The sequence below is a fragment of the Scyliorhinus torazame genome, chromosome 18, assembly GCF_047496885.1.
Source record: "Scyliorhinus torazame isolate Kashiwa2021f chromosome 18, sScyTor2.1, whole genome shotgun sequence".
NCBI classification, from domain to species: Eukaryota; Metazoa; Chordata; class Chondrichthyes; order Carcharhiniformes; family Scyliorhinidae; genus Scyliorhinus; species Scyliorhinus torazame.
In genome coordinates this window covers 3,248,711-3,262,800 of record NC_092724.1, presented here as the reverse complement: position 1 = coordinate 3,262,800, position 14,090 = coordinate 3,248,711, and positions in this window count along the sequence as shown.

The window sequence follows — 14,090 nt, the reverse complement described above, 5'->3', positions numbered from 1 at the left end:
AAGTAGGCTTCAATGAAGTTACTGTGAAAAGCCCCTAGTCGCCACATTCCGGCACTTGTTCGGGGAGGCCGGAACGGGAATTGAACCTGCCTTGGTCTGCTTTAAAAGCCAGCTATTTAGCCCAGTGTGCTAAACCAGCCCCAGTATGTGGGATTGAGTATTCACTTTGAGGGTTCATTTATTAAGAACATTTACACACAGATATAAAGCTTGCAGGCATCAGAGCCGTGCGTGTGTGTGCTCTGCTCAAAGAAAAAGTGAAACTAAGACTGGATCACATGATACATTCCCCTTCTCGTGATGTCATGCTGATATCTCTTGGTGGTATATACCACAGTAAATTTCAACGGCCAGAATGCATCCCCGCCATTTTCAGCAAGCCTGATGCCATTTCACACTGTAACGAGCTTCGATTGGCACACCAGGAGAAATTCCTGCCTTGGAGAGCTGTCAGCCAGTCAGATTCCAGGAACAGTGCGGGGTGGGCAGGAGTGGCAATGCAGCAAGGTGCCTGGATCTAGGTGCCGGGAACCAAGGAAAGGTAAGAGGCAGGGTTCAAGCGGGAGGGTGGGGGAAATGGAGGTGGGCAGGGAAGGCTGGGGGGTGGGTCGCGAGGGGGGAGGTAGATCAAGTTTTCGGGGGACAGGTTGTGGTAGGAAGGAAGGTCACCAGGCCCTAAGGAGAGGGTTCCCCCAGTCAGAAGGGGGTTTCTGATGGCGGCAACCCCCAATCTGAGATTAAATTGTGTTCAATTTTGGGTATCCCCCCCCCTATCATCTGTCCACTGGCCTAAAATCCAAGGCTGGGCAGTGAAATGCGATTACGTGGCCATTAAAGGCCTTAATTAGGACAAGGGCAGTATTCCCATCCGAGGTGCGTTTGAATCTGGCATTAAGTCACAACAGGTAGGGGCAGGTAGAATCGCGGCAGAAATCCTGTGCATGCAATCTTAAACTCCCCATGCCTTACAACCTGAGGGTGGGGTCGGGTGGGAAGGGCGGAAGGTGGCGGAATTCTGACGAAGAAGTCTAAGTCGTGCTTTTTGATGACTTCAAGCCTAATCCTAAGTATGTTTCCAAGGGTGCACTGATGGACATTGTTCAATTGGAAATGAGCCTGACTGGGTGAATGGGCAGAGGCCACATGGATTAGGGCAAGCTGCCAGAAGAGGAATACGAAGAAGGAAGGCTCTCACCAAGGCGCCACATCCTCCCTTGTATTCAGAGCAATTCTCAGACCTAACGCTCAGAGAGGACCAATGTTTGAGATGTCTGTACGTTAAGGAGGTTGTTTCCAAGAGGACCAATGTTTGAGATGTCTGTACATTAAGGAGGTTGTTTCCAAGAGGACCAATGTTTGAGATGTCTGTACATTAAGGAGGTTGTTTCCAAGAGGACCAATGTTTGAGATGTCTGTACATTAAGGAGGTTGACATTGAAACCTGACAACTGCTGGAGCCACAACTCCAACCTCGGAGCAGGGCAAGGACAGCATTACCCGTGGCTGTGACGGTGGCAGTGGATATAAACGTCTATGTGTCTGGCTCCTTTCAGTCTGCTGCAAGAAATATTAGCAGCTTTTCACCAGTAGCACACTGTTGCATAAGGAAGGTTACTGAGGCTCTCTATTCAATGAGAAATAATTATATTTAATTCCCTTTAGCCAGAGAGAAGCTAGTGGAGTGTGTACAAGTGTTCACAAGGCTGTTATGGACAGTGCCATTGACTGCAAGCACATTGCTTTGTATATGCCTCATGCCACTGTGTCATATCGGATGGGAAATCATTCCCCTCGATCAGCATATTAGACAGTGCATCATGATGGTTAACTCCCAGTATTCTGGCAACAATCAAAACATGTTCATTCTAAAACTCTCCACTGTAGCAACTATATTTCAATCACCACGTCAAACCAAAGGCTGGCTACTGGGTGACGAGGGCTTTCAACTAGCAGCATGGCTCATGACTTCAGTTTGCAAACTATGCTGCCGCAAGTAATATCACAGACCAACCAATCACAGCTCCACTTTGGAGTGCTTTGGAGAGCCCTGCGTTGGGCTGAGTAAGTCTTACGATTTATGGTACACTGCATGCCGCACACCATTGCCATCATGAAGGACAGCGCTTGCCATGACCCATTAGGTAGGAAGCTGGACAGCAGAAGATTGAGGAAGGAGAGTAGAAAAGGAGGAGGCAGAAGAGGAAGAAGAAGAGAGGCTGTACTTTCTGCTCAGGCTGCACATGAAGAACTAATGCAAGTGTTAACAAAGAACAAACAAAGAACAAAGAAATGTACAGCACAGGAACAGGCCCTTCGGCCCTCCAAGCCCGTGCCGACCATGCTGCCCGACTAAACTACAATCTTCTACACTTCCTGGGTCCGTATCCTTCTATTCCCATCCTATTCATGTATTTGTCAAGATGCCCCTTAAATGTCCTTATCGTCCCTGCTTCCACCACCTCCTCCGGTAGCGAGTTCCAGGCACCCACTACCCTCTGCGTAAAAAACTTGCCTCGTACATCTACTCTAAACCTTGACCCTCTCACCTTAAACCTATGCCCCCTAGTAATTGACCCCTCTACCCTGGGGAAAAGCCTCTGACTATCCACTCTGTCTATGCCCCTCATAATTTTGTATACCTCTATCAGGTCTCCCCTCAACCTCCTTCGTTCCAGTGAGAACAAACCGAGTTTATTCAACCGCTCCTCATAGCTAATGCCCTCCATACCAGGCAACATTCTGGTAAATCTCTTCTGCACCCTCTCTAAAGCCTCCACATCCTTCTGGTAGTGTGGCGACCAGAATTGAACACTATACTCCAAGTGTGGCCTAACTAAGGTTCTATACAGCTGCAACATGACTTGCCAATTCTTATACTCAATGCCCCAGCCAATGAAGGCAAGCATGCCGTATGCCTTCTTGACTACCTTCTCCACCTGTGTTGCCCCTTTCAATGACCTGTGGACCTGTACTCCTAGATCTCTTTGACTTTCAATACTCTTGAGGGTTCTACCATTCACTGTATATTCCCTACCTGCATTAGACCTTCCAAAATGCATTACCTCACATTTGTCCGGATTAAACTCCATCTGCCATCTCTCCGCCCAAGTCTCCAGACAATCTAAATCCTGCTGTATCCTCCGACAGTCCTCATCGCTATCCGCAATTCCACCAACCTTTGTGTCGTCTGCAAACTTACTAATCAGACCAGTTACATTTTCCTCCAAATCATTTATATATACTACAAAGAGCAAAGGTCCCAGCACTGATCCCTGTGGAACACCACTGGTCACAGCCCTCCAATTAGAAAAGCATCCCTCCATTGCTACTCTCTGCCTTCTATGGCCTAGCCAGTTCTGTATCCACCTTGCCAGCTCACCCCTGATCCCGTGTGACTTCACCTTTTGTACTAGTCTACCATGAGGGACCTTGTCAAAGGCCTTACTGAAGTCCATATAGACAACATCCACTGCCCTACCTGCATCAATCATATTAGTGACCTCCTCGAAAAACTCTATCAAGTTAGTGAGACACGACCTCCCCTTCACAAAACCGTGCTGCCTCTCACTAATACGTCCATTTGCTTCCAAATGGGAGTAGATCCTGTCTCGAAGAATTCTCTCCAGTAATTTCCCTACCACTGAAGTAAGGCTCACCGGCCTGTAGTTCCCGGGATTATCCTTGCTACCCTTCTTAAACAGAGGAACAACATTGGCTATTCTCCAATCCTCCGGGACATCCCCTGAAGACAGCGAGGATCCAATTATTCCATTATCCTCAACCCTAGTCCCCAATTCAGTGACAGTGCAACACTCTTACCTTTTTGTCAATAGCTGTCGCATTGTTGTCTTAGCCACAGTACAAAGCCAATTCAAAATACACATTCCAAACTAAATTTATACATTTACTCTTGCCATATAGCATGCAGACATGGGTTAATCTCATGCATTCCCATAAGTACCTGACTTCTGTGTGCCTTTTGCATCGCCTAATAATGGCAACATGATGAGTGGAAGGTCATTTCAACAGAGGAGATTGGAGGTGGCCTTGGAAGATGACGTAGAGTAGCTCAGACAGGTTCATGCCCCATGAAGCCACTGCCAATCCGCCAACACTCAGCAATCCCACTACTCTGTTTGAGGGCAGATTGCTGGACTTGACACCTGGCAAACACTTTTGAACACCGGTATCCACAGCTGAGATGGCAGCCGTCTGAGCTTGCATGGCAGCTCTCAGCTTTTCGAAAGAAGCCACCTTGCTCCTCTCCAAGTGAATTTGCAGCAGAGGAACAAGATCAACTCTCAGAAAATTTTGCGCTCTTATTATCCACTCTGATTGGCACGTTTTATTCTGTTACTTATTTAGTCATTAAGTAATAGCTGTAGATTCTTTGGGCAGCACGGTAGCATTGTGGTTAGCACTGCTGCTTCACAGCACCAGGGTCCCACGTTCGATTCCCGGCTTGGGTCACTGCCTCAGCGGAGTTTGCACGTTCTCCCCGTGTCTGCGTGGGTTTCCTCCGGGTGCTCCGGTCTCCTCCCACAAGTCCTGAAAGACGTGCTGTCAGGTGAATTGGACATTCTGAATTCTCCCTCAGTGTACCCGAACAGGCGCCGGAGTGTGGCGACTAGGGGATTTTCACAGTAACTTCATGTGGTGTTGATGTAAGCCTACTTGTGACAATAATAAAGATTATTATTAATATTCTCAACAGCTGACTCCAGTTTTTCAAAGGAGATAAATATATGTGAACATTTTAGTGCAAATACTATGTATATTTTAAAGGTGTGTTTACACTACCCATGTAGTTTTGATGGTACAAATTGGTTTTGCTTCATGGTAATGCTGCACTAATCGTGTATTTAAGCCTGAATTCAGTCACAGGGCCCGACTTAACCAAAAAAGAAGGGAGTCTCGCTCCACTTCAGTTCCAGCTTCCCCACTAAGCTACGCTCCAACATTAGCAGCGCAGATAAGTGGCTTTGACTTTGGACTGGTAGAAACTTGTGAACTGTAACAAATGGTAAGTAAGATGGTCTATTTGGCTTACGGAACCAACTGCCTTTTCCACCAGAGAGAAAACTACCACCAATTTGGCTAAACAAACACTTAATTGAGGTGCGTCTGTTTCTGTGCTGCTGTCACATAATTGGCTACTTTAAGCCCTTTGTCTTCAACTGTGTTTTTGCTCGTTGCGGAATCTTCCCTTCCTCCATTCTGCCAAGTGTGCTCTGTTTATCCCCAATATCCTAAGACATTCCCTCTAAGTAATGAGCGCTATAGAAATATATATATTTAAAGACGTTTATGTGTTTTTCGACCTTTGGGATTTGCCTAGCTGAGCGTAGGTCCAGCAACACTCAAGAAGCTCTGAACCATCCTGGACAAAGCAGCCCGCTTGATTGGCACCCCTTCCACAAACATGCACTCACTCCACCACAGTGGCAGCCATGCGTACCATCTTCAAGATGCACTGCAGGAACCCACTGTGGTAGGCTAGATTAGGGGTATCGCAGTACCTAGGTGGGATGTACCTTATACTGTAGTATGAGTGGTAGAACCTGCCTGCTGGTGCCGCCCAGCAGGCGGAGCATAAGAGTCTGTGTTTCACCCACAGCAGTCATTCTGTACTGGAGCTGCTGGGGTAACTACTTGTTCATTAAAGCCTTCAATTGGACTACAATCTCGCTTCAGTAGTGATTGATCGTGCATCAATTTAATGAACGAAATTGAAGAATGGCTGCTCTCCGCATCAAGCCAGAGTGTCTACAAATCAACCCCCACGCGGCAAATGCAGCAGCAACTTTTAAACATTGGCTGGCATGTTTCAACGGGTACATCAGGACGGCCCCGACTACCCCCACGGAGGAACAGAAAATGCAAGTCCTCCATTCAAGGGTGAGCCCAGAAATCTACACGCATATCGAAGACGTGGACGGTTTCGAGGACGCAATGACTTTGTTAAAAGAGCACTACGTCCGCACTGTGAATCAGGTATACGCCCGGCATCTTTTAGCTACCAGACGGCAGATCCCAGGGGAATCACTGGACAATTTTTACCGCACATTGTCAGTGTTAGATAGAAACTGTAACTGTCCACAAGTCTCAGCCAATGACCACACCAAACTCTTAATACGGGATGCTTTTGTTGCGGTCATGCTGTCCTCTAAAATCCACCAGCGACTGCTGGAAAATGACACGCTAGGGCTTAAAGAGGCACGGAAACTTGCGCACTCCGTAGATGTAGCCCAGGCCTACGTTCCCGACCGCGCGGTACCCGCATGGACCGCGGCCGATTCCAAAGCACCCCTAAATTCCCCACAAGCCTGTGCAGTGCGGCAGCTAGGAAACCCCGGGGGGGGGGGGGGGGGGAATGCTATTTTTGCAGGCAAAACAAACACCCCCGGCAATGCTGCCCAGCCCGATCGGCAATCTGCAAGGGCTGCGGGAAGAAGGGGCACCTCGTGGCAGTATGCCAGGCCCGGTCGGCCGCCGCTGTCTCCACAGGCGAACTGGGCCCGCTGCCATTCCTCTCCTCACAGGCCATGTGCGATTCATGGGGGCAGCCATCTTGGATGACGTCTCAGGACCCCGACTCGGCTGGCCATGTATCGCCTGATGAAATCTCCCAGCCGGCTATGTGCGATTCATGGGGGCAGCCATCTTGGATGATGTCTCAGGACCCCGACTCGGGTGGCCGTGTATCGCCTGACGAGATCTCTCAGCTTCTGCCACAACTTGCCTCAGTGACACTGGACCAGTCTCGACTCCGAACGCTTTCAACCGCTACGACGCCGGTACTCATCAACGGGCACAAGACATCCTGCTTGATCGATTCTGGGAGCACGGAGAGCTTCATCCATCCCAAAAAGGTAAGACACTGCTCCCTCGCTGTACACCCGATTAAACAAAAGATCTCCCTGGCCTCTGGGTCCCACTCTGTGGAGATCCGGGGGTACTGCATAGCCAAACTCACGGTCCAGGGCGTGGCGTTCAATAACTTCCGACTCTACGTCCTCCCCCATCTCTGTGCTACCACACTCCTGGGACTGGACTTCCAGTGTAACCTGAAAAGTTTAATGTTCAAATTCGGCGGCCCCATAACCCCCCCTCACTGTCTGCGGCCTCGCGACCCTCAAGGTCAACCCGCTTTCCCTGTTTGAAAACCTTACCCCCGATTGCAAACCCGTCGCCCCCAGGAGCAGAGGCACAGTGCCCAGGACCGGACCTTCATTAGGTCGGAAGTCCAACGGTTACTAAACTAAGGCATTATCGAGGCCAGCAACAGCCCCTGGAGAGTTCAAATGGTGGTTTTAAAGACTGGGGAGAAACATAGGATGGTCATAGACTACAGTCAGACCATCAACAGGTATACGCAGCTCGACCCGTACCCTCTCCCCCGCATATCTGAAATGGTCAACCAGACAGCACAATAAAAGATTTTCTCCACAGTAGACCTTAAATCAGCCTACCACCAGCTCCCCATTCGCCTGGACGACCGCAAGTACACTGCATTCGAAGCAGATGGGCGGCTCTACCACTTTCTAAGGGTTCCCTTTAGTGTCACAAATGGGGCCTCGGTCTTCCAACGAGAGATGGACCGAATGGTTGACAGGTATGGTCTGCGGGCCACGTTCCCGTACCTTGACAATGTCACCATCTGCGGCCACGACCAGCAGGACCACGACACCAACCTCCGCAAATTCCTCCATACCGCAAAAATCCTTAACTTAACCTATAACAAGGACAAATGCGTGTTTAGCACCGATCGCCTAGCCATCCTCTGCTACGTAGTGCATGATGGAGTCATAGGCCCAGATCCCGAACGCATGCGCCCCCTCCTGGAGTTTCCCCTCCCCCACTGCCCCAAGGCCCTGAAACATTGCCTGGGCTTCTTTTCTTATTACGCCCACTAATCCAGTCCACGGTTTTTCCCCTATCGGCAGAGGCCCGCCAGGCTTTCAGTCGCATCAAAGCAGACATCGCCAGGGTGACGATGCATGCAATCGATGAGTCCCTCCCCTTCCAGGTCGAGAGCGACGCATCAGACGTCGCTCTGGCTGCCACCCTCAATCAGGCGGGCAGACCCGTGGCCTTCTTTTCACGCACCCTCCACGCTTCAGAAATCTGCCATTCCTCCGTCGAGAAGGAGGCCCAAGCCATCGTCGAAGCTGTACGGCATTGGAGACATTACCTGGCCGGCAGGAGATTCACTCTCCTCACTGACAAACGGTCGGTTGTTTTCATGTTTGACAATGCTCAGCGGGGCAAAATTAAGAATTATAAGATCTTACGGTGGAGGATCGAGCTCTCCACCTATAATTACGAGATCTTGTATCGACCCGGGAAACTCAATGAGCCTCCTGATGCCCTGTCCCGCGGCACTTGTGCCAGTGTACAAGTAGACTGACTCCGGACCCTCCACGACAACCTCTGCCACCTGGGGGTCACCTGGTTCTTCCACTTTGTTAAAACCCGCCAATCTGCCCGACTCCATCGAGGAGGTCAGGGCCGTAACCAGAAACTGCCAAATCTGCGCGGAGTGCAAGCCACACTTCTACAGGCCAGAGAAAGCGCATCTGGTGAAGGCTTCCCACCCCTTTGAACGCCTCAGCGTGGATTTCAAAGGGCCCCTTCCCTCCACTGACCGCAACACGTATTTCTTAAACGTGATTGATGAGTACTCCCGGTTCCCTTTCGCCATCCTCTGTCCCGACATGACGGCTGCCACCGTCATTAAAGCCCTCCACAGCATCTTTACCCTGTTCGGTTTCCCCGCCTACATCCATAACGATAGGGGGTCCTCCTTCATGAGTGACGAGCTGCGTCAATTGCTGCTCAGCAAGGGCATTCCCTCCAGCAGGAGGACCAGTTACAACCCCCGGGGAAACGGGCAGGTAGAGAGGGAGAACGGGATGGTCTGGAAGGCCCTACGGTCCATGAATCTCCCAGTGTCCCGATGGCAGGAGGTCCTCCCCGATGCACTTCACTCCATCCGATCACTACTGTGCACGACTACCAACGAAACACCTCATGAACGTCTCCTTGCCTTCCCTAGGAAGTCCTCCTCGGGGACCTCGCTCCCAACATGGCTGACAGCCCCCGGACCCGTCCTACTTCGCAAACACATACGGGCCCACAAGTCGGACCCACTGGTTGAGAGGGTACATCTCCTCCATACTAACCCCCAGTACGCCTATGTGGCGCACCCCGACGGCCGACAAGACACGGTCTCCCTCCGGAATCTGGCCCCCGCTGGATCCCCCCCCCCCCCCCCCCCCCAACTCCAACCATTTTTTCACCGGCGCACACCACCGCAGCCCCCTTCCCAGGAGGATCCGTCCTCCCACTGGCCCCATCCGGATGCGATGAAGCTGAAGACGACATGCTCCCAGAGCCACGGATGCCCGAGCCGACGCCAGCATCACCGCCGGGACTGCGACGATCGCAGAGGACGATCAGGGCCCCCGACCGGCTGATAGTTTCATTGTAAAATGAACTTGTAAATAATTGTCTGTAAATATGTGTATTGCATGTAAAGGCACCGAAGGGTACCGCTATAACCTCAACACTGTAAAAGCAAGGCCACCACCCCCGCCGGACTCTTTTTTAAACAGGGGGTGAATGTGGTAGGCTATATTAGGGGTATCGCGGTACCTAGGTGGGATGTACCTTAGACTGTAGTATGAGTGGTGGAACCTGCCTGCTGGTTCCGCCCAGCAGGCGGAGCATAAGAGTCTGTGTTTCACCCACAGCAGTCATTCTGTCCCGGAGCTGCTGGGGTAACTACTTGTTCATTACAGCCTTCAATTGGACTACAACCTCGCTTCAGTGTGATTGATCATGCATCACCCACCACAGTCCTTAAACAGTATTTTCCAAACTCACGACCGTTACCATCGAGAAGAACAAGGACAGCAGCTACAGAGCAACACCACCACTTGGAAGTTTCCCTCCAAGTCACTCACCATCCAGTTATTTATGTATTTCAGAGGCAGGATTTGCTTTGGGTCTGCTGGGGATTAAATTGTAGAGTTTATGCTTCTTTTATGTTTTGATGTATACGTCTTCTGTGATTTTGCTATTTGATATCTCTGCGATGTACAAGGTGGTTGCCACAATATTCTTTTCCTTTCAGAACCTGCGTATTTGAGTGTGTCCCATATTTTATGAGAAAACAAGCCCGAAGAAATATGTAACATAGATTCTTGATAAGCAAGGGGTGAAAGGTTATGGGGTGTGGGGTTGAGGTCAATATCAGATCAGCCATGATTTTACTGCAAGGAGGAACAGGCTCGAAGGGCCGAATGGCCTCCCCTTGCTCCTCATTTGATGGCTTTTAATTCTTTGTTCTGGAATTTCTTCATTTTGCTTCTCAATCTAAGACCAACAGTTCCCTGGTCATTTATATGCTAATTTAATGCTGCAAGATAATTAGCTAAATCAGCAGCGACCTGTTGAAATGCTAGTCCCGATAATGAAAACTTTTAATTGGAAATATTCTGAAGATGGATCTTGAAGGTTTCAAGTGGCTATTTCCTTTGGCAGCCCGTTCTGGTGTGGCATTATCTTCGAGGAGGACGATTGTTGATGCTGACAGTGTATTTGTAGTTTGCCTGGATGGCTGCCTCGCGTTATGTCATTATCATAGCCTTGTTCCTGTCAATTCCCGCCAGTCCAGTCCATGTTTTACAGAACATGGGTAGTCGTTTTCTCCCTTGATCCTTTGCTGTAGTGATTCCCATTTCTAATCTTTGATCAAGGATGTGTCACTGGTGTATTTCCCACATTGATTTGTGCAGAATCACAGGCGGGATTCTCCGTCCGCGGGATTCTCCGTTCTGTCGGTAACGGACCCGCACGGTATGAGATGGCCACAATGGGAAATCCCATTATCAAGTGGCCAGAGGGAGAATCGCACACTCTCAGCACCGAGAAACACCATTCTATCCATCCGGACTTTGTTGCAATTCTTCCTATTTCCTTCTTGAATGCATCCCATTGTTGTGTCAGAGATTCTTCTGAAAGTACCCGCTCTCAGGCCCAAAATTTAGAATACCCAATTATTTTTTTACAATTAAGGGGCAATTTAGCGTGGCCAATCTACCTAGCCTGCACATCTTTGGGTTGTGGGGGCGAAACCCACGCAGACACGGGGAGAATGTGCAAACTCCACGCGGACAGTGACCCAGGGTAAAGATTCGAGCCCGGGTCCTCAGTGCCGTGAGGCAGCAGTGCTAACCACTGTGCCACGTGCCGCCCCTTGAATCTAACAGAGTTATGATCACTGCCTGTAAAACGCTCCCCCACTGATTCTTCAACCACTCGCCCGAATGTATCCCATTTCTTTCTGTCTTCCCTTCTGATTCTGTTCTCCTAAATACATTGACTTTTTCTGGGGTACAGGTGCCAGGGGTCCTCTGGTACTTACCCAACTGGCCACTCGCTGTAAGTCAGCCCAGAGTGTGATCACTGGCACCCTATCTGTACTCATAGGGGGAAATATTCTGACTGCAGAGCACACAATCAATGCAAAATGGAGGCAGAGGAGGAGAAATCGGTTTTCCTTGTGCCCATTTTCCTGACAGAAAGTAGAAATAAAAATGATCAATTATAACTTAGCATTTCAAGAATTTCCAAAAGGCCCGTCACCATATTGGTCTCAGATGATTTTCAGGCATTTGCGGTGGCCACCAAAATAAACAAGCATTCGGACCAGTTGGCGCTTTACGGGTTGGATCTGGCTGGCAAACAGTCGACATGAGAAAGGTAAGTCTGTGTTTTAATGTTGACTCAAAGACAGAAGGAGCTGGAGTGCTCTTTGTCAGTTGGTTGATTATGTTGTTGAAGATTCACAGGTGATAGGCATTGTTTTGATGAAGGACTGAGAGCGCATATAAAGAGATTCGATGGCCACCGGCACGTTTCAGCCCTTCCATTACTGATGGGCACCGTAGGGGCTGGGGTGCGTTATCGACCCATCATTAATCACATTTTGTTTTGATGTTTCCTTTGAAATTCTGTTTACTTTGATGCAGTATCCCTTTGAGGAACTGCATTTTTAATTTATCGCACAGTCTGTTGGCTTAGTTAACTGGGCAAGCGAAAAGAAGCACACAGCTCTACTGGAAGTTGGAAGGAGGCAGGAGTTACTATTCTGCTTTGCTTAACACCTGCCTTGGGAGTTAGGCCAGAATAAAGCCTGCTAGCTGCTGCCTAACCAAGAACTTGCTGCTGCTAACTAATTATGGGCCTGCTACTGTTGCTGGGCTTGCAGCCTGCACGGCATGATACCTAAAGGCCTGAGGAGTTGGGCGAGGAGAGAGGAGCTGGAAAACTGAGAAACTGTGAGGGAAAAAAGGTTGTGGGCGTGATCTACCGGCCACGCTGCACCTGAAACATGGCTGGTAAATGACGGGAGACCTGGCTCACGGGATCTATCTGGCTCACCGCGCCACGCAAGATGTATTACGATCTCGCGAGACGTCGCGATGTGAAGCTCTCCCATTGAGGGCGGGATCACATTTTGACAAATCTGCATATTAGAGCGAGACAGCTAATCTCACTTTAATATGCAGTTCCCTGAGGTAACCAAGGCATTGGATCTATCCCCTTCACCTTGGAGTGCCGTTCAGTAATGGTCTCCAGAAACGAGGACCAGACAGAATGGCACTCGTGGGCGTCTCCCAGGGGATTGGAGGACTTCAAGTGCATGCCCTGGGCAGAGTGGCACCCTGGCACTGCTGGTGTCAGTCTGGCACCCTGGTAGAGACACCTGGATGCCAGCCTGGCACTATCAAGGTGCCCAGGTGGCACTGGCAGGGGCACTATCAGGGTGCTGGACTTGTCAAAGTACCAAGCTGGCATCTTTTGCAGGGTGGGTGATCGGGCCTGAGGGTGGCCTGTGCACGTGGGTTGGGGTTTGGGGTTTGCGGGGGGGGGGGGGCGAGGGGCGAGGATTGCGTCCAAGGGTCTAGAGATCTGTTCCTGTACTGAGGAATTGCTCCGAGTGCAGCTGCTCAGTGCAGGAAATGGGACTAAGTGCGGCCTTGGCTGCTCGTTCTCCGCTGAGGCCCTGTATCTAACCGGGGTTGCGTTAGATACCGTTATGTTTCTCGGCTTTGCGAGCACCGGGAAACAGGCGGCTAAACGCGCTCGCTATGGGGCATACTTCCCAATTAGTTTGATTGCGCCCTATAAGAGAGTCTATGCCCACCGGCATTCCTCAAGCCTTCTGCAATGGTGGGTGCTGCTGGGGCAGAGGTGCGTGATCAACTCCCGGAATGAGATTTTAATTTAATTAACTTTCCTTTTGATGTTTTATTTTAGGTACAGTGCCCCACCAGGGCTGTAGCCCCTGTAAATTTTAATTTATTGCTCATTGTTTTTCTGAAACAAGTATAAAGAGAGTCCATGTCCCTTTAGAGAATTGATAATTTTCTCACCTGTATCTCGATTACTCAAAAACTCCAAAGAGAGGTTTCTGGGACATTGAGCGTTGAGGTAAATTGTATCATTTCACTCTCTCTATATCTATATCATATATAAAGAATATACTGGGACACTGGGTTAGTCGTTAGGAGATAATTGTCTGTCATGCTGCATCCTGTGAATAAATGTACTGTCAAGGAAAGGATCTTTGTCTTGTTTTATACGTGACTATTTGGCTTGAATACATTCAACATGGCTGCCTAAACGTAAAGACTGGAAATCATGAAAAAGAAATTTCAGGCAGAAGATTGTATCGGAGTTGCTTTTGAGAAGAATGGATGCAACTATGTGTAAAGTGGCAGGTTTGATTCCCCACCGACGTTCTGAATCTGAACCATTTGAACAATAAAGTGAGGCCCCTGGTTACATCCTGACTGACAGGGAAACCAGAACAGCTTTGACAGTCTCTTCTGAGCAAAAAGCAGTATGAATTGCAAAGTACTTTTGAAGCCAGAGGCTCATTGGTTTTGTGGCTACAATTTATAAGAAAGATTAAACTCGTACAAGGTACAGGTTTTAGATATTATTTGAACTTAAATTCCAATTGTGTTAATTTGAGACTTTAACCATAGACGCAACAGCAGTTTGGTGAAGTAACT